Here is a 19,407-nt window from a genome sequence, read left to right as displayed (position 1 = left end):
TTTATATACATATAATTGTGGCAAGGTAGTCAGATATACAGTACACATATAAAGGCTCCAAGCTTACACAATTGGTAGGGATCACAAGACGGCAGTGAAACTATGAGCTTAAATAACTTTAAGTGCAGTACATAAACAGGAAGTAGTTGTTAGAGATCGCCCAAAATGCTGGTGACTATGCCTTCTACAAGTGGGGAGGTACAGACTAGCTATGCGGTCGATATCTGTCTCTCGTTTTCCAATGATCTTAAATTTCTGGCTGCCCATTTCCACCAACAAGAATGAAAACAGTCTGGACCCTGTCCTGGGTGTTTAAAGGGATAAGGGTAAAAAATTATAGAAAACATGTACTGAATCACATTCTTAAGGCATTCACACTCAAATAGAGTGATCACGTATTGAGGCAACAAGCAATTATCAAATAAGCCAGATAACCGGGACATAAAAAGTGCGCCTGTCACCACTCTTAAGTCTCTTTTGTGCAAGTTCTGACTAGATAATGATATGCTGTTAAGCACAGCTATGGGAATATAATGTTATGAAAATACAGTCAAATTAAAGTGTCACATCACAGTGGAATGGTTGGTGGCTGTGGTACTCACAAATATTCTACCAGGTGACGGTGCAATGCCTGGGAAGGGCTCAGAAAGACTTTAAACTGAGGAGACATTACAAATTCCAAGGTAAACAGATCACACAGAAACTTTACAAAGGGTTATTAAACAGTTTTAGTGTCCGCAGCCATGGTAGCTGGTGTTGCTGAGCACAATACAATGTATTCGGCGTGTATTAGGTGGAATGATGAAGGAATGCAATATGTTACAAGCAGTGGTTAATTTGTAAATCTGCAGGTCCTGGAACATTAAGAGGGTAGTGATCTGGCAGGTCGGGAGGCACAAGAAAGGTCTGGGCCCTCGAACATACAGACATGTAAAAATGCTTCCAGTATCTCAATGCTGATACTGTAGAGAGGCCCATGTAATTGATCACACTGGTACAGTGACATAATAGCATAACAAACTTAATAGCAGTGAGTATTCTCAGTACAAAGGGAAACATTCATGGATTGCACCAGTGGCAGTTTGGTAACGTGGGACAGAAAATAATTGTTAAATAGCCATTTAACAGGTGATAAAACAATGCATCACCACTGCTTTGCTAGAAAATGGAAAATTCATCTGTTAAAGCATGCAATATGGTACCACGAATAAGTGAATTTGAGTTTAATGTGGGCTTATTATCAGTAATAAAGTAATGAAGGTAATCACTAAAAAAACACTGTAATGTTGCCTAAACAATGGTCAGCAGCACTACTTGAAAATAAATTTTGCCTTTGCCTTCTAATGCCAATCCTATAGATTTCATCTAGCTGTTCAACAATGCTGAGCTTCCCAAAAAACTGTAGCATCATAGCATTGTCAAGATGGCTACAGCTACTTTAATGCCATTTGCATTTTTCAGAAAGATGTTTTAAGTCTCGTACCCCCGTCGTTGTCCACAACATTTCGGTGCCAGGACTCTGAAACAGCAATCAAGGAAAACAATAAAATGCATGACTTATATCGCATCCAGCTAGCCAACTCCATTTGCCATTAGAAGTGCTGGAGAAATCCCAGGTGTAAGATGGTCTGATCACTTGACTGCTGCTGAATTTATAAGTTGGGTCGATCTGGTCCAAGCTCCTTTATCATTTTTTTTTTCTTCATTTGATGCCTTGTGAAAGGGTTTTTTTTTTTGTAAAGATAAAAGCAAATTTTCTTTCATCTGGAAGAAATGTTACACTTACATCTACATTATTAACAATCTTTTGCAGTGCTATTCAACTGACAGAGTGGGAGAGAGTTGTTGAGAATGGTCCAATCACATGAGGTCAAAGAATATAAAAACAATATTGATTTGCTAACAACAAAAGTGGGCGTGTCTGGGGCGCCATTAGCTGTGCCCTGAGGACAATCTGAAGCAAGCCAATTAGACAGCAGCCTTTAAGGACTTTAAGGACTTATTAGGACAATATATATATATATATATGTATATATATATATATATATATATATATATATATATATACACACACACACACACACACACACACATTTGGCCCTACACACAGATGTGAACAAAATATAATTTAGATTTTTTATTCTTTTTTTAAATAAATGATAACATGTCTTAAAATATATATATATATATATATATATATATATATATATATATATATATATATATAGTATGACTAAATAATTTTATTTCGAAACATGTATTTAACTTATGTTTAAGTAGCAGGCGCATGGTGGCTTAGGGGTTAACACGTTCACCGTCAGGGTTGGGGGTTTGATTCCTGCTGCTGCCCTGTGTGTGTGTGTGTGTGTGTGTGCGGAGTTTGCATGTTCTCCCCGTGCTGCGGGGGTTTCCTCCGGGTACTCCGGTTTCCTCCCCCAGTCCAAAGACATGCATGGTAGGCTGATTGGCATGTCCAAAGTGTTCATAGTGTGAGAATGGGTGTGTGAATGTGTGTGTGATTGTGCCCTGCTATGGATTGGAACCCTGTTTACCCCGCCTTGTGTCCGATGTCAGCACATCCACATAAAAAGATTCCGGAACGCAGGTGTGCTATATTTTAGAGGTGAACAGGAACAGGATCCGGCTCAAATTAAGCTCTGGTTGCAAGCCCGTGTGGTAAAGAACAGAGTGTGTGTTTTTTTGTGTATAGTCACACTAAGGAAACCTAACTACCAAGCTTAATCATTTGAGGTCCAGGGGGATTATGACCACATTATTAATAGCAGTCTCAGCATGTCTGATAAAGCACATTATTTTATTACTTCACTTAGCACATAACTGCTGTCCTGACTGACTGTCTTATGCACCTTGCTGAAAATGCTTCAGTATGTGTTTGAGAACAACTTATCTACAGTGGTGCTTGAAAGTTAGTGAACCCTTTAGAAGTTTCTATATTTCTGCATAAAAATGACCTAAAACGTCATCAGATTTTCACACAAGTCCTAAAAGTAGACAAAGAGAACCAAATTAAACAAAAGAGACAAAACTATTACACTTGGTCATTTATTTATTGAGGGAAATGATCCAATATTACATATCTGTGAGTGCCAAAAGTATGTGCACCTCTGCTTTCAGTTTCTGGTGTGAGCTCCTTGTGCAGTAATAACTGCAGATAAACGTTTGGGGTAACTGTTGATCAGTCCTGCACATCGGCTTGGAGGAGTTTTAGCCCGTTCCTCAGTACAGAACAGCTTCAACTCTGGGATGTTGGTGGGTTTCCTCACATGAACTGCTTGCTTCAGGTTCTTCTACAACATTTTTATTGGATTAAGGTCAGGACTTTGACTTGGACATTCCAAAACATTACCTTTATTCTTCTTTAACTGTTCTTTGGTAGGACAACTTTCTCTTGAGATTCAGTTCATGGACAGATGTCCTGACATTTTCACTTAGAATCCGCTGAAATACTTCAGAATTCATTGTTCCATCAATTATGTCAGGGCATTCAGGCCCAGATGCAGTAAAACAGGACCAAACCATGACACTACCACCACCATGTTTCACAGAGGGAATAAGGTTCTTATGCTGGAGTGCAGTGTTTTCCTTTCTCCAAACATAACACTTCTCATTTAAACCAAAAAGTTCTGTTTTGGTCTCATCCATCCACACAACAGTTTTCCATTAGCCTTCTGGCTTGTCCACGTGATCTTTAACAAACTGAAGAAGGGCAGTAATGTTCTTTTTTGGAGAGCAGTGGCTTTCTCCTTGCAACCCTGCCATGCACACTGTTGTTATTCAGTGTTCTCCTGATGGTGGACTCATGAACATTAACATTAGCCAATGTGAGAGAGGACTTTAGTTGCTTAGAAGTTACCCTGGGTTCCTTTGTGACCTCGTGATTTTTGTTGGTCTCCACTCCTGGGGAGGGGAACAATGGTCTTGAATTCCCTCCATTTCTACACAATCTGTCTGACTGTGGATTGGTGGAGTCTTTTTCTGAGGTCCTCAGAAATCTCCTTTGTTTGTATCATGATACACTTACACAAACATGTGTTGTGAAGATCAGACTCTGATAGATCCCTGTTCTTTAAATAAAACAGGACGCTCACTCACTCACACCTGATCATCATCATCCCATTGATTGAAAACACCAGACTCTAATTTCACCTTCAAATTAACTGCTAAATCTAGAGCTTCACATACTTTTGCCACAAACAGATATGTAATATTGGATCATTTTCCTCAATAAATAAATGACCAGGTATAATATTTTTTGTCTCATTTGTTTTAATTAAGTTCTCTTTATCTACTTTTAGAACTTGTGGGAAAATCTGATGTTTATATATTACATTTTTATGCAGATATACAGTATATTCTAAAGGGTTCCAAAACTTTCAAGCACCACTGTATATGACGCTTTGAGAATAAACAAATGTCATGGTTTGAATATGGTAGAAAAAACATGTCTGCCATAGATTTCCTTTTGACCTTCTGAATTCCTTTTCAATTTAAACAAAAGAAGGTAAGTTCAGCTACTGGATAAAATGATCCATTCCAAGAATTTAGGAATGCATATGCAAAACTAATCAGTATTTTGTATTAAGATTCAACCATTTTTCTAAAATACACATTGAACAAAAACACATTGATAATGGATGAACTGATGCCCAATATTTGTATTGGACATTTTCCTACAATTATATTAAGTGTAGTTAAGTAGGTGATTCCATCAACATAGGAGCAAATGCAATACATTCATTATTAAGTATTACAAATTAATGTACAGGATTAATTTTTTAATATTAAATAAATTATAAGTGGTAAAAGATAGATGAGTCACAGAGAATTATTGTATTATTTTGATTCCTCTGTGTGGTCTGTTTGTTTGTTTGTTTGTTTTTCATTCATCTTCAGTAACTGCTTTATCCTGGTCAGGGTCATGGTAGATCCGGAACCTATCCCAGAAACACTGGACACAGTGTGGGAGAATTCACCCCGGATAGGTCACAGTTCCCAGACCCTGCTGATAAAAAGCATCCCCACAACAAGACTAAGGGTTCAGCTCAATAAATTCATAGAACAGACTTTGGAGCAAAGCAAACTGTCCAAGGTAAACATACACAGTGGTTGATAGAGAGTCCTGTGACTGATCATGTGCCGGTGTAAGGAGATCGATAGCTGACTTGGAGGCAAGCAGTGCCTGCTCATTTATGGGAATGATCTTAAAGGATTCCATGTACAACCACCCCCTCAAACACGAAGGTCCCTCATAAAGAGTCATACTCAGTCCCCTGGTTTGTAGACTAGAGTCTCTGTTTGCTGATTGGAGTCCACTAGTCCTATGTGTAATTACCACATTAATTCACAAATTTTGTATAATTTAACGATATGGCTTCTTGCATTATTATTCGGCAGCTTATAAAATAGCACTTGATCCAGCACATCCTTATATTTTACAAGTTTGTATGTAGTTTTATAGAGTATATTTTGAGTTGAGTTGTCAAATAAAAAATGCATTTAAAAAAAAAAAAAACTTAATTTCATGAATTCTCCTTTAAATAAATTCTGCCGAGGAATAAAGCTTGTTCCAGCTACTGAATGGTATGTTGTGCTTGCATCAATTTTAGCAAATGCTCACCTGCTTCCTTTCCCTCAGAGGGAAGATGGTTGAAAACAGTTTTGAAAAAAAAAATCAGTCATAACATTGCAATATCTCTCCCTATTAGACCAGATGGCAGTAGCCCAGTCTGAAGCCCTGTGAGTAAGCTGAGCAACCTTGCATTATCAGACAGAATAAAAAATATAATGAGCACTGCAGCAGAACTGTAATTCTGATTGTTTTTTTGTTTTTTTTAAAAATCACATTTATCAGGTAGAGCAATGTTAGGGAAATTATGAAAAGTGGGTGCAGTGAAGATGCACAACTAGAGGATACTAACTGCTGGAGTTAGTTACCCAAGTGGAGTGGGATTATAGTTAGTTCTTGTTGATCTCCAACAATGTGTCCCTAGGTTTTGCATGAACAAGAGTGGGTAAAACAAGAGGGCAAGGGTTTTACTTTTTTTTGTTTTTTTTTTTAAGGCAAAAGTTTCGTAATGAGCAAACTTGCATGAACAAGGCTAATCCAAAGAGCAGGAACAGTAAGAAGATCATGGCCGAAAGCAAGATTCAGGAATGTCTCACAAAGGTATGGCCTCCCAAGCCACAGTCTTGTCCGAGGGTGATGAGATGGCCTCCCAGGTTTTGCTCACGCCAGAGTCTGCTGACATGGCCAACCAAGTTCAGCCTGCAGAGTTGACGGTGAATGATGCTCAGCCTCCCTGTTCGGCTGAGGACGTCGCCCTGCCTCCGTGCTCTACGGAGGACGTCGCTCTGCCTCCGTGCTCTATGGAGGACATCGCTCCGCCTCTGTGCTGCACAGAAGATATCGTTCCACACTCAAGAAAGGCTGACAAGACGGCCCACCAAGTCAAGTCCCGGTCTAAAGCTGAAGATACAACTTCCCAGGTCTTGCCTAATGAGCCCGGCGAAGCAGCCCCAGCCTTATGTCGGCTCCTCGAGGATCCTGCTACTTGTTGGACAATGCCTGCATTGGAACCTGACAGGCTATGTGAACATTTTGCCCAGAGGTCCAGGACCACTGGGGGAGGGAGTGTTTTTTTTTTTTTTTGTGGGGGGGGGGGGGGGGGGGTGGTCTGTCATGTCACGGCAAACCAGCGACTACATTTCCAAGAATGCATCACGAACTACAAACATGGCTGATGACTACAACTCCCAAAGCTACACACTGTCACGGCACCTTCTCTGGAGAACTAATCATACACACCTGTTCCCAATTACTGTGTCAATCACAAAACACTACTTAAGGGACTCTCTCACACGCGCGCGCACGTTGTGAAGTATATGCCTGGTTACGGTTTGTCTCTGCTGTCATCGTCTGGTCTGGTCTGGTCTGGTCTGGTCTGGTCTGGTCTGGTCTGGTCTAGTCTAGTCTCGTCTCGTCTAGTCTCGTCTCTTGTTTTTGACCTTGTCTTTTTTTGCCTGATCTCTGCCTGTCTATGTTTATTGATTTCTGCCTGATCCTTGGACTTGTTATTTTATTAAACTGCCATACCTGTACTTGCTTCTGTCTCAGCCTCCATGATGTGAAATGTTTTTTGTTTGTTTTGTTTTTTACTATTAATCAGACAACAATATTGAAAAGAAAAAGAGATTTCACTATAGGTGAATATAAAGGATGTTTACAATGTCTTTCAAGGAGCTTGTTGAAGCAACTGTGGAACTTCCCCTAAGATTTCTGGTCAGTTTAATGTTGGCTGTTGTCCAACAAGTAATTGTTAACTTAACAGCAACAGGCTATCAGATGTAGTGTAAAGCAAACTACAGGGTGGAAGAGCATGTCCTTTTAGCAGAGAAAGCATGCTCATCAGCTACAACAAAATCTTGATTTGACAGCTGGCACCCATAAAAGGAAGTCAAAAACATCATGGAGCTGGGTGAAGCAACTGCAACAGGATGGAATGAAAGTGTCAACACATTCCAATTGACAGAGCTGTGGTGAAACATGTGGTTGAAGGTTTCCATCCATTTAGCATTGTGGAGCTAACAGCATTCAAAGAAAAATCATTTGGGATCTCCAGCCAAATTCTGCCATCATATCAAGGCCCACACTACAGACAAAGATCACGGAGGCTGCCCAACAGAGGAAGAAAAAATGTGATTGAGGCGATGGGTAAAGTAGAGTACATGGCTACTTCCATGGCTGTAGGAGACACAGCTTTATTGGAGTCACAGCCCACTGAAATTGACCCAGAGAGTCTGAACTGGTGCTCTGCAGCCCTTGCCTACAGACAGTTAAATGGCCGACACACTTTTAATGTTGTTGCAGGAGCCCTCAGTGATATCCTTTCAGAGTTTAACATGGGAAAGAAAATACAGAGAACCACCACAGACAATGGGTCAAACTTTTTTAAAGCATTTAGGGTATATGGTAATGTGAACAACAACAACATCTTGGGAGATCAGACTGAAGCACTTGTAGAAACTCTTGAAAAAGAAATGCCAGTGTGATGAGGGTGAGATGGAGGAAAGTGAAGACACTGAGATTGTTAATGTTTTTTCTCTACAGCGACTTAGAGTATCAGTTGCCTAAACACCATCGTTGTGCATGCCACCTTCTTAATTTAGTCTCTACTATTGATATATTGAAAGCAAACACATCAGATTCATAAAAGAAGCTACAGAGATCAACTTTTGCAAAGTGTTGAATCTAGTTTATTTGCCCTAATGCCACATGGTGGAATTCTGTATTCATGGCTGTTGAGAGCATAATTTGCATATTCAAAGAAAAGGAGAGGTGGCCGTTGGGACAGTATGCTCTGTGTTGAAGAGTCTGATGTAAGTATTTCTTATGGCTGTTTGATAGTATGAGATTACTTTTATCATACCCATTTTATCCTTTTTGGCTTGTTGACGACTTTGGAAAAAGTTAAAAGATTTAAACAGTGGTTCCCGTATAGAACCATAAAATGATGTTAAAACACAAGATGAAAGTGTGACTGTGTTGTAACAACAACAAAATATCAAAAATATCTTTATATTTTAGGCTTAATCCAGCAGATATTGCCTTCCTGATTGAGTATGCAATAACCATATCCCAATTCATATGTTAGCATGTTCGCCTCACACCTCCAGGGTTGGGGGTTCGATTCCCACTGTGGCCCTGTGTGTGTGGAGTTTGCATGTTCTGCCCGTGCTGCGGGGGTTTCCTCCGGGTACTCCGGTCTCCTCCCCCAGTCCAAAGACATGCATGGGTGTACCCCGCCTTGTGCCCGATGCTCCCTGGGATAGGCTCCAGGTTTCCCCGTGACCCTGAAAAAGGATAAAGCGGTATAGAAAATGGATGGATGGATGGATGGAAATTACAATCAGATTGGTGGATGCCATACAAACAGGAGTTAAGATTTGCCTTAAGGCACTGCTACAAGATCCAGAACTGATTGCTGCTGCTGAAATTCAACACATCATGGACAGCAGATGAGCACATCATCAAAATGGGTAAAAATAAATAAATAAATAAATAAATAAAAAGCCCTTTTTTTTTTTTTACAAACCCTGAAATAGCTCCATGTTTCTATGTGTTACAGAAAGTTCCTATACCTAATTTAGTGGGAGAATAGGAAAACGTGTAGAATCATTCATAAATATTTAATGCTCAGGTCTAGACTGCATTAAGCTGCGTATAGCAGAGCTTTCTCAGCAGTGCACCAACTTGACCTCTTATAGACGAAGAGGACTTCTTTTCTACACTGAAGTTCCCCCATGCTCAGGAAGGCTGCAGACAACTGCATGGGTATGGAGCTGATGTGTATGATGTGTATAGATTTCTGGTATTTTGAGTGCATTCAGACCAGAAAGTGCAGTGGATAAAAAATATATAGTAGGTATGACATTTGGCCCATGCTTACAAATGCAGTAGTGTGGCAGGCTATGCTTCTTACTGTTTCCTGTTTGGCAGGCAACCTGTGCTGCCCATTTACTTGTGTTTTTTGGAGTTAGGCTTGAAGATGGAGAAAACTTGCCTTATGTGTATAAGCCGTATGTGCCGTATGCCGTATGTGTATAAGCTCTGTCAAGACCTATAGTAAGCTTATGATCTGGCTGATAACACAGCAGACAGAACTGGTACAACATTAAGCCCCTCAGACTGGAGACAGTGTCCTGATCTGTAATCTCGCTGTGAGCAAGATGAAGAGAACATGGATAGACTGCCAGTGTTGACCAATAAGAGTCCTTCAAGCATCAAGCCCGATTAAACACCTTTTTTTTAGGAAACAGACAAGTCACTTGGATAAATTTATTATTGCTCAAAGTTCAGTGAATCATCTTTTGTTTACTGGTGAACAAAACATCAGATTTATGCAGCAGTTATTCAGGTTTAATGGTTTTAATCATTTTGAAAACAATGGGCCTCGTTTATCAAGCTGAATATGAATGGATTTGTACAGTAAATCCTTCATCGCCACAGTTACACAAGAAATTTTGGAAACACTTTGTATCCTACTCATACTCCTGAGTGTGTGTAAATGTACTTATAAGAGTGCTAATTAACGTAAACCTCAATTGATTGGCTTCAAATTATATCAATCACGATGAGTTGCTGAACTTTATATATGGGTTGCGGTGTGAAGTTGAACTAAGTTAAAAATCAGAATCTTCTTTTAATTCTGCACAACACTTTATAAAAAGCCAGCACCAAGTGATAGATAAGTAACTGATCTGGTTAAAGCTGCAGTATAATCCCTAGTGTGCCTTCATTGGGCTTCCTATGACACTCAATGCCCTTCCTGGCATCAGAGAGGGCACAGTGGTGCATATATTGCCATATAGAAATGAGCCAAAATAACCTTCCTCTGAGACATTTTTTTAGGCCTGAGATGTTATCATTGACAGTATACAGTGCAGTGATATGTCCTACTATATGAACTACTAAAAGAGATAAAATTGCACGTAAAGATTTTAACCATGTAAAGTTTCAGTTTAGGTTCCAATGAAAGAGCATTGTACAATACTGACTCATTTACCATCACATTACAGCACCATTTCAACCTTAATGTCCAAATATGTGTTTGTTCATGTCAAATAAGTGTTTCTACTGTCAGTGTTTAAATCTGAACCTTGTCCCAAGCATTTCAATGTCCAGTGTAACTGTGCAAATGACAAATAAACGACTCTTGACTCTTGACACGAATACACTGATTGTGTGTAACTCTTAATTAAATATATAATAAATCTAAAAAATAATGGACATGACCATACACAAAGGAAAACAAGTAATCACATTGATCATAACATCATCCACAGTCTAATCTCTCCTGAGGTAAATGTGAGTCATGCCATGCATCTCAGGCAAACTGTCTAACCATATACAATACTAAAACTGTAGTCTCCAAACAAGCAACTCATCCTTATTGCTAAACAGTGCAGTAAGTCTGACAGTTGGATGTGATCCATGCCTGTCATCTGCATCTAGTTCCAATGAAATATGACTTTGGATGCCAGTAAGCATTTCCCAGAGGTTGTTTCTGCCTATCACGGGGAGAGCACAATCACCCCCACTTCCACATGAAGGCAATGGAAAAAAGGAGGCAGAATGCAAATGATCTTATCTAAGCATATATAGGGCCACAGCAGGAAGGTCTGCTTTGAATAATCCTTCCTTTGCCTTGACAAGCATGTAGGGCGTTATGCCTCCCACACAGGATTCATGCAAGCAGACCCTTAATCATGCAGGGAAGCCCGGAATGACGATAGTTACATGTCCAACAGGTTTAAGGGGCAAATCTGTTTCATTAATTAATATAGAAATTGATGGAAATTGATGTTAATGTTGCATTCATTTCTCCCCTTATACAGCTATGTCCCTGTCTCTAGTCTGTCATCTACCTAACTGAAGCCTTTTGCTTTGAAATTGCCTCCTCCCAAGAGAAAGACAGATGAGAAAGAGGGAGGAAGTCAGCTTTTAGTGCGTGCATAATAAAACAGGACTGGCATTCCATAGACAGCTCAGTATTGGTGAATGAATGGGATACTGCCATGCAGGGATGACAGGTAGATTTTAAAGGATAGAACAGCTGCAGTGAATGTAATGGATGAGGGGTTTTTTTTTCTTTTGTTTGCTGATATTATATCCTATTATATATCCACTGCTGAGTCTGATAAAGCACACAATGCTAATCTACACAATACGCTAAATGCATTTATTACGCTGCTCTGATCGCCTTCATGATTTTAACACAGTCATTAATGGAAGTAAGCGTTGGACAATGTCAACCTCGCTCATTTTAGTTTTTCTGTTCACTCTCATTCTCTCTGTGTTTCACTTTCTCTCATTACTCTCATTATCACCAGAATTGCTTTGCACTGGAATCAGACGGGATTCTCTTCAGGCATCTTCAGGAAAATAAGATATCATGCTTGTAGCCCATATATTTTTTAAAGGAAAAAGAGATTGCTGCACAGCAGTGAAAATAATATCAACACCTTCACACACACATACATTTAACGAGGAAGGAGATTATGGATATGTTCTGTTAGATAGGCTTGCTCTAGTTTCTGGCCCCTTTGGCCTTCTTTTGTGGCATGATGAATTTTAATGATCAGTCCGTTTCTGTGGGAATTGTACTGTAGCAGGCTCATTACAGCCTAAACATGGCTGCTCCACTCCAGGACAAATAGCTTTATGAGTTGCACAGAGGCCAGTCAAATCAATATGCCACATATTTATTCAACCAATTACGCTGCTTGCAGAAAAGAGTAGGAGATTATATAGTGATAGGACGAATTGTTTTAGTAATGAGAGCTGCAGACCGAAATAATATTTGTAAGATTGTACGAATTAATTAATGAATGATTCATGACTATCTAGAATTTGCACAGCATCAACAACAAAACAAGTTTCAAAACCAGACTCAAACATTTACTATTGTCCTTTTTATAGTCATTTTCAGTAAATTATTAAGTTATTAATTTAAGGTCTACTGATAAACTTTTCCAAATTACTTAATTTATATATTTTTCTGTCAGAAAATACTTACAGCACTGTTTGGGTATTTTAGCACATGAATGTTAAAATATCTCTCCAGTTATAAAGCAAGTACTGACACATAGCTAGGAGACACCCCACAGTGTTTTAAAATGCCAGCAATTCTGCTATTATTGATCCACTCATACACTATATGGCCTCACCATCACACCAATATGTCCTTTATGAACATCTCATTCCAGATTTGGGCCCCCATTACTGTTATAATAAGCTCCACTCTTCCGGGAAGGCTTTCCACTAGATTTTGGAGCGTGGCTGTTGGGGATTTGTGTTCATTCAGCTACAAGAGCATTAGTGATGTTGGTATGTCGAGGAGGCTTCAGTTCCAGTTCATCCCAAAGGTGTTCAGTGGGGTTGATGTCAGGGCTCTGTGTAGGACACTCCAGTTCCTCCACCTAGAGTTCTCCATTATAGTTGAGGAAACTATATCAATTACAGGATTTGTTGTAGTACACATTATTTGCTGCTGCTAATGTATGTAGCAGTTGGAATCCTACTTTGACTTCAATAGACATTTGATGCGTTCGTACATTAACCAAAAAATTAATCACAAGAAAAGAACCATTTCAGAAAACATAACTCCAATGGAGCACAAATAAATTTGTGTAATTTCTGTATAACATGGTAAACAGTTAATTAATGATTAACTGTAAATGTAAAAAGTACTATATATGCATGTCTCAGAAATGACTAAAGTCATACTTAAGTCATAAATTAAATGAAATTCCTGAAGTTGCTTTGAACTTGTTTCAGCACTGCTGCTCTGGTCAGTGCTGGCAGACAATTAGTGCTATTTTATTCTGCAATGAATTCAACAAATATGCAGTCTATTTAAAATATTAATAACAGACAGCAACATAATAAAAGTGTAATAGCCTATACAGTCAGGACACCAGACTCAAGTAAATAAATACTACGTCCAGTTATTGCATGCAACATTAAATTAAAATTTTCAGATAACACCAAACATCATGATCAGTTAAATACAATGAAGATAATATGTGAGCAACATAAATTGGACTGTATAATGGAGAAAGCAGACAGTAGAAAATGGAGAACAGTGCTCTCACTTCTCACTCAAGTCCTCAGTCATTTGACCTGTGCCTGAGGCAAGAAACGGGAACGATAACCTTGACAGAACTGACAGAAATGCTCTAAAATTTCAGACCCTGGCTGAGTCACAAGGGACTTAAAAACCGGCTTAACTGCAACTTCACCACCAGGAGATTGTGTCTATGGTTTCTGTGTTGCTCAGCTGCAACATTCCAGCATTACTTTTAGTGCATAATAATTATTTAAACATTACAAACATCCCATGTGTCCCGCTACGATGGTTGTTACGATATAAACCTGAGCGGGCAACTGAAGTCAACATAAAACCTCAGACGTGAACTCTTGCTCTAAATTGAACCTTTACAGAAAACATTCAAACTGCCTTTCTCAACTGTGGGAGTTGCTGACGTGAGTAAGAGTAACCATAAAGTGCAGACAACATTAAATGGAGAGAGGCAGTGGGGAAAAACAGCCTCTCACAGCTGGGCCCAATGGTTTGTAGCAACACACATAAACAATATGGGCTTTGCGAGTCACAGCTGTTCTGTTTTATTGAACATGCAGGAAAAAACATTGAGGTGAGAAAGAGAGAGAGGAAGAGGGGGAGTGAAAGAGAAGCAGGGACACAGTTATATGAGGAAAAACTGCAGGAAATTGACTGTGAATGGTTTTGGCCCGGCGGCAGCTAAAAAGTACTTGTAGACAGCAGGGAGCACATTACTGAAGAAGGGCATGTACACAGGGCTTAAAGATCAACAATGATATTGGAGAATAATTATGTTGCTAAAAGCAAACATCGTTATCTCAGAGCATGCAAGTACTGTAGGTCAGTGCAAAAAGATGATACATCTATTCTCAATAGCTTCATTCTCAATACTGCCAAGAACCTCAAGTGGCTACATAATAAAAAAAAAAAAATGAGGAATCAGGAAAAAAAAGAACAGACAACATGATAAAACTTATGTGTATTATTACTAATATACTATATTTGCTGAAAGTGATATCACATCACAAGTAGACAGACAGCGTAAATGAATCAATATCAACAGTCTCAATCTGCAGGGGGAGACATTAGACAGACAAAGTTAAGGAAACACATCTGCACCTGGCACTAATGAACTGTGACTTATTTAAGGACTGTTCTTTGCTTAGTTTTCACAGTTTCTTACTCTGTTTAGTCATGAAAGTGATTTCCTTCTACCAATCTCAATGGTTATCTTTAGCATGCTGAATTTTTCGTGGGTGTTTATTGCTCAAATATTTTATCAGCTATTTTAAGCTTTTGTACAACCACACAATCTGGTTGGTTGCAGGATCTTAAAGAACCTTTGGGTCGAGCCTTGGGTAGTGTGCCTAGGACTACCCAAGGACCCTGGGACTAAGGCTCATTGCCAATACCATGGAGAAAGCAGTAACTTCTGTCTTCGTTCCAACTCTGGGACAACTCCAAATAACGGTGTCAAGGGATTAGGGTTTATGACTATTCCTAAGGAAAAAGTGCCAAAAACACCTATCCAGTAGTCGGTCTGCTGTGAACAGAGCCAAAACGTGGCTATGGGAGTGTTTACACCTAAGACAATTTGGATCTAATGCTGAGTATAAGATTAGCAATTTACTTCTAAATAAGTGGGGCCTATTATGGAGCACTTCCAGGGAAATCTCAGAAAAAGACAGGCAGTTAACTGGTATACTCATCACTAGTATTTATTAGACATAGCTTGATATAGCCCAGATTCCATGGATGTTTGATTATGTTATTGTGGAGCTTACTTAGATTCTTTTTCAACACCTCTTGTCTCTTTCCAGATGGTAAAAGTTAAATAAAGTTGCACAAAGTCTGTGTACTTCACTTTCTAGATCTATAATAATTACTTAAGTGCACTGCATTAACGCTCTTCTTTGGATTTCCTTTTTTTTTTTTTTTTACCATTATGACCGCAAACAAACAACTCTTTAATCTCCAGTCCTTTCATCAAACTAGCTAAATGCACTTAGAGTAAAATTTTCCAGCCACATAATTTTTTTCCAACAATATTTAAGAGATAATATCATTCCTAAGGGGTTACAACTAAACGTCCATCCAAACAAAAACAACAACCACTGCTACAGGTCAGTGACATCCGCTGTCTTTAAATGTGGCAGGAATATTATGAGAGAAAACATTAGCACCTGCATTCATGGAATCTGTAAAGATGATGAAGACAATGTGTGCTGATCATGATCTAGATTTGTAAATGCCATGGTTTAGTCTAATAACTTAATCTGGACATTTTTCTATGTATGGAATATACTTTTAAAAGAAAAGCTTTGCATGCTCAAGAGGGCAATGCAAGAAGAACCATTCCACCTTCCTGTTTTACGGATAATAAAATTGTCACTATTTCCATTCATGTACAATTGACTCGAGTGATCAGTGTTATTCAAATGTTTTTAATTTACGCCTACTAGGCCCATCCCTAGTGAATTTACTGCTGCTAATGACAGTAAGGATTTTGGCAGCAAATACAGCTTGCAAGCACTGCAGTGTCCCTAAACACATGAATAATTGCTGTAAACATACATACTTGATTCAAATCGAGAGGGTATAGCCCCAGGTTTTAGGAATTTGAAAACAGTGTTTTTTGAGTATTCAGTTTCTTTGAACTGTTGGCTACAGGCGAATGTGTGGCCTCTTAAAATGCTCACCCTCACCCCAGTGTATAGCACAAAGCCATTTCTTTCTCACAAGTTCATCAGTGAGAAATGAGTGAAAGCTCAAGGATGTTTGGTAGAATTATTTGTGCATTTAGGGACACCACAATGATTGATAGCTATATCTGCTGCCATTGATCACAGATTTTTTTAAATTTGCAAATAATTTAGACTCTTGCATGAACACATTTAAGAGAAGTTGATGTGTTTTACTGACCTACCTGACACTGACTGTGTAATTCATCCCATTACCTACAATGATTTGACACCTCTGATTTTGACTTTCACCTTTTTCAATACTGCGATGTTGTTGCCATATATGTCTATCATGTGGTTTGACCTTGAGAAATTATGAAAATTAAATTGTATCTGTAAATGTAGATTTGTTTTGAAAAATGTTATAATTGACTTATAATGGTGATGTCATGGTGCCCAGGGACAATTCCATCTTTGGCCAGTAGAGGGCACCCTGATCGCCGTTGCAGAACAACTTCTTCTGTTTTCCCTCCATTTCGGGTCTAACCATACCCATGTGTTTGTTATTTTCCCTGCTTGATTAGTGTTCTGGTTTAAGTTTAAGTTTAAGTTTAAGTGCCCTGGTTTTTCTTCTCTGTTACTGGAGCATTGCATCAAGTCAGGTTATGTTTGTGGTTCTGAGTTCTCACAGTTGTTACTGTTCAGTTTATACACTGCTTGTTTTTATTTAGTATTTTCTTAGGGTTTACTAAGTTTCCCTGGTACTTAGTGTGTTTATTTCTCATGTTTGTTTTCTTGAGCCTTCTTTGTTTTCTTGAGGCTCCCTGAGCCTGTCTGGAATAAAAGAAGTTCTGCATGTGCATCTGTCTCACAGGACTCACTTCATGACGGAATGCTCCAGCCACTCATGGATGCAGCAGAACTTCAGCACTGGGTTGGGTGTGGATTTTGGCTTTTGAGGTGAGGCATTCTGGGGCAGTAGGATAGACTTGACTAGGAGAGGGTTTGAGCTATGAGCTGAAGGCTCTCCGCTATCCTCCCACCTTGCCCCAATGAGCTCCTTGCCCAATGAGCTCCTCGCCAAAGATGACCGTACCCATCATTGTAGTGAGAGTGCATAAGTGACCCAAAATAAAATGCTCCCTGCTAATAAATCCTTTTGCCTAGACACATAAACAAGGAGTCCTTTTAAAAGCACCAGATTCAAAATTACACACTAAATACTATGTGTATGTATTAGATTGTGGCTTTTTTTTTTTTTTTTTTGGACAACACTGAAATGCAAGCATATATTAAGTGATCCATTTAATTATTTCAGTGTTGCTTTCTACACTAAAGAGCATTGTTTCTTTGTCTCTTCCCTGCAAATGATTATCTGCTGATTAATAGTCCGTTGTATTTAATTTGCACCTGGCATATACATGCATATAAGTCTTCTTGACCTCTTATTCAAATAGCTTAGTGCTCCATTATTGTGATTGTATGATCATATTGACCACAAAAAAGACTACTCATAATCAACACTTCATCAATTTGCAGGAAAATTAACATTTTTGGGCAAAACAATAGTTATCCACCGCCTCCCAAAAAAGAAAAATAGATTTAAAAAATTAAAAAACATAATTTGGGTCTTCCTGTAAGTATGTGAATGCTATTGCTGTAACTTTTTATATAATTCAAATCATTACTTGTTTAAAAAGAGTATATTGCTTAAAATTAGAACTTTAAGGCTTTAGCTTTAAAGAAGTATTTGTTGCAGTGGCCAAATCACCAAATACCTTACATTTTGCAAAAGTGCATACGTGCTTTACCGAGTTTGTCAATTGTGTGAACGGATTAAAAGACGTAAATACTGTAGTGATGTGTCGTTCATGAATGACTTGTTCATTTTGAACAAATCTTTAATAATACTCGGGGAAACAAGAAGTTGTCTCAGAGAGTACTGTATGGCAATGCACCATACAGTATCAGAAACAGACATCATTAGTTCACCTCTCCAGACTTCAGGCACTGCATTCAGCCTATGGGGCAGTCACATGATGAACAAACGACTCTAACATATATCATGCATATATCCAGTGCTTAATTTGTAAATCTGCAGGTCCCAGAACATTAAGAGGGTAGTGATCCGACAGGTCAGGAAGCACGCGAGAGGTCCCGGTCCCTGAACTTACAGACATGTAAAAGTGCTTCCAGTATCTCACATAGACAACGATATTCAATGCTGATAGGTAGGCCTATGTAACTGATCACACTGGTACAGCGATGTAATAGAGTAACGAACTTAATAGCAGTGAGTATTCTCAGTACAAAGGGAAACATTTATGGATTGCACGTTCTTTAAGCTTACGTACTGTCACCTCAGTTACTTACAATAAATATTAACTGCACAGGTGTCTCCACAGTTAAGGCTCTGGGTTACTGATCAGAAGGTCAGGGGTCACTGCCAAGCTGCCATTGTTGGGCCCTTAACTCTCTTGTATCATGGCTGACCCTGTGCTCTGACCTCAACTTCCTAACAAGCTAGGATATGTGAAGAAAAGAATTTCACTGTGCTGTAATGTATATGTGACCAATAAAGGATTCTTCTTCTTCTATAATCAAGAAAAAATCATCTCACCTAACACAAAATATTCCACAAAGCTGTCATGTCCGTGTTCTACTCTTCCCTGTGTCCCTTACGTATCCGTGAGTGCACAAATGGCTCAGGATTGAACTTTGTAAGTGGTGGACCCATGATGTTCAAAAACATCAGAGACAAGATGGTGGGGATGAGAAGGGATGCATGCTGCACACTACAAATGAGCCTGATTTTGGAGCAACCCTGTAGATCGAGTTCAGTATGACAGTAGTCAACAACTGCCTCAGTCCTTCTGAAACATTTTGTCTATTTGAGCCCCTGTACTCCCTAAAAGCCTGAATGACTGTACGTGGGCTGTTAATTCTATTTAATTCCGGGCTGTCAATCTCACTTTCAAAACCATGCACAGGTTGACAACATTTAGCCTCGTACACTGCAAAAAATCTCAGCAAGTGAAAATATCTTGAATATAGTCAAATGTATCTAGTATTTCTTATTATAA

Source organism: Ictalurus furcatus, chromosome 19, assembly GCF_023375685.1.
Source record: "Ictalurus furcatus strain D&B chromosome 19, Billie_1.0, whole genome shotgun sequence".
NCBI classification, from domain to species: domain Eukaryota; kingdom Metazoa; phylum Chordata; class Actinopteri; order Siluriformes; family Ictaluridae; genus Ictalurus; species Ictalurus furcatus.
The sequence above is the reverse complement of the archived record's forward strand: the minus strand, read 5'-3'. Positions refer to the sequence as shown.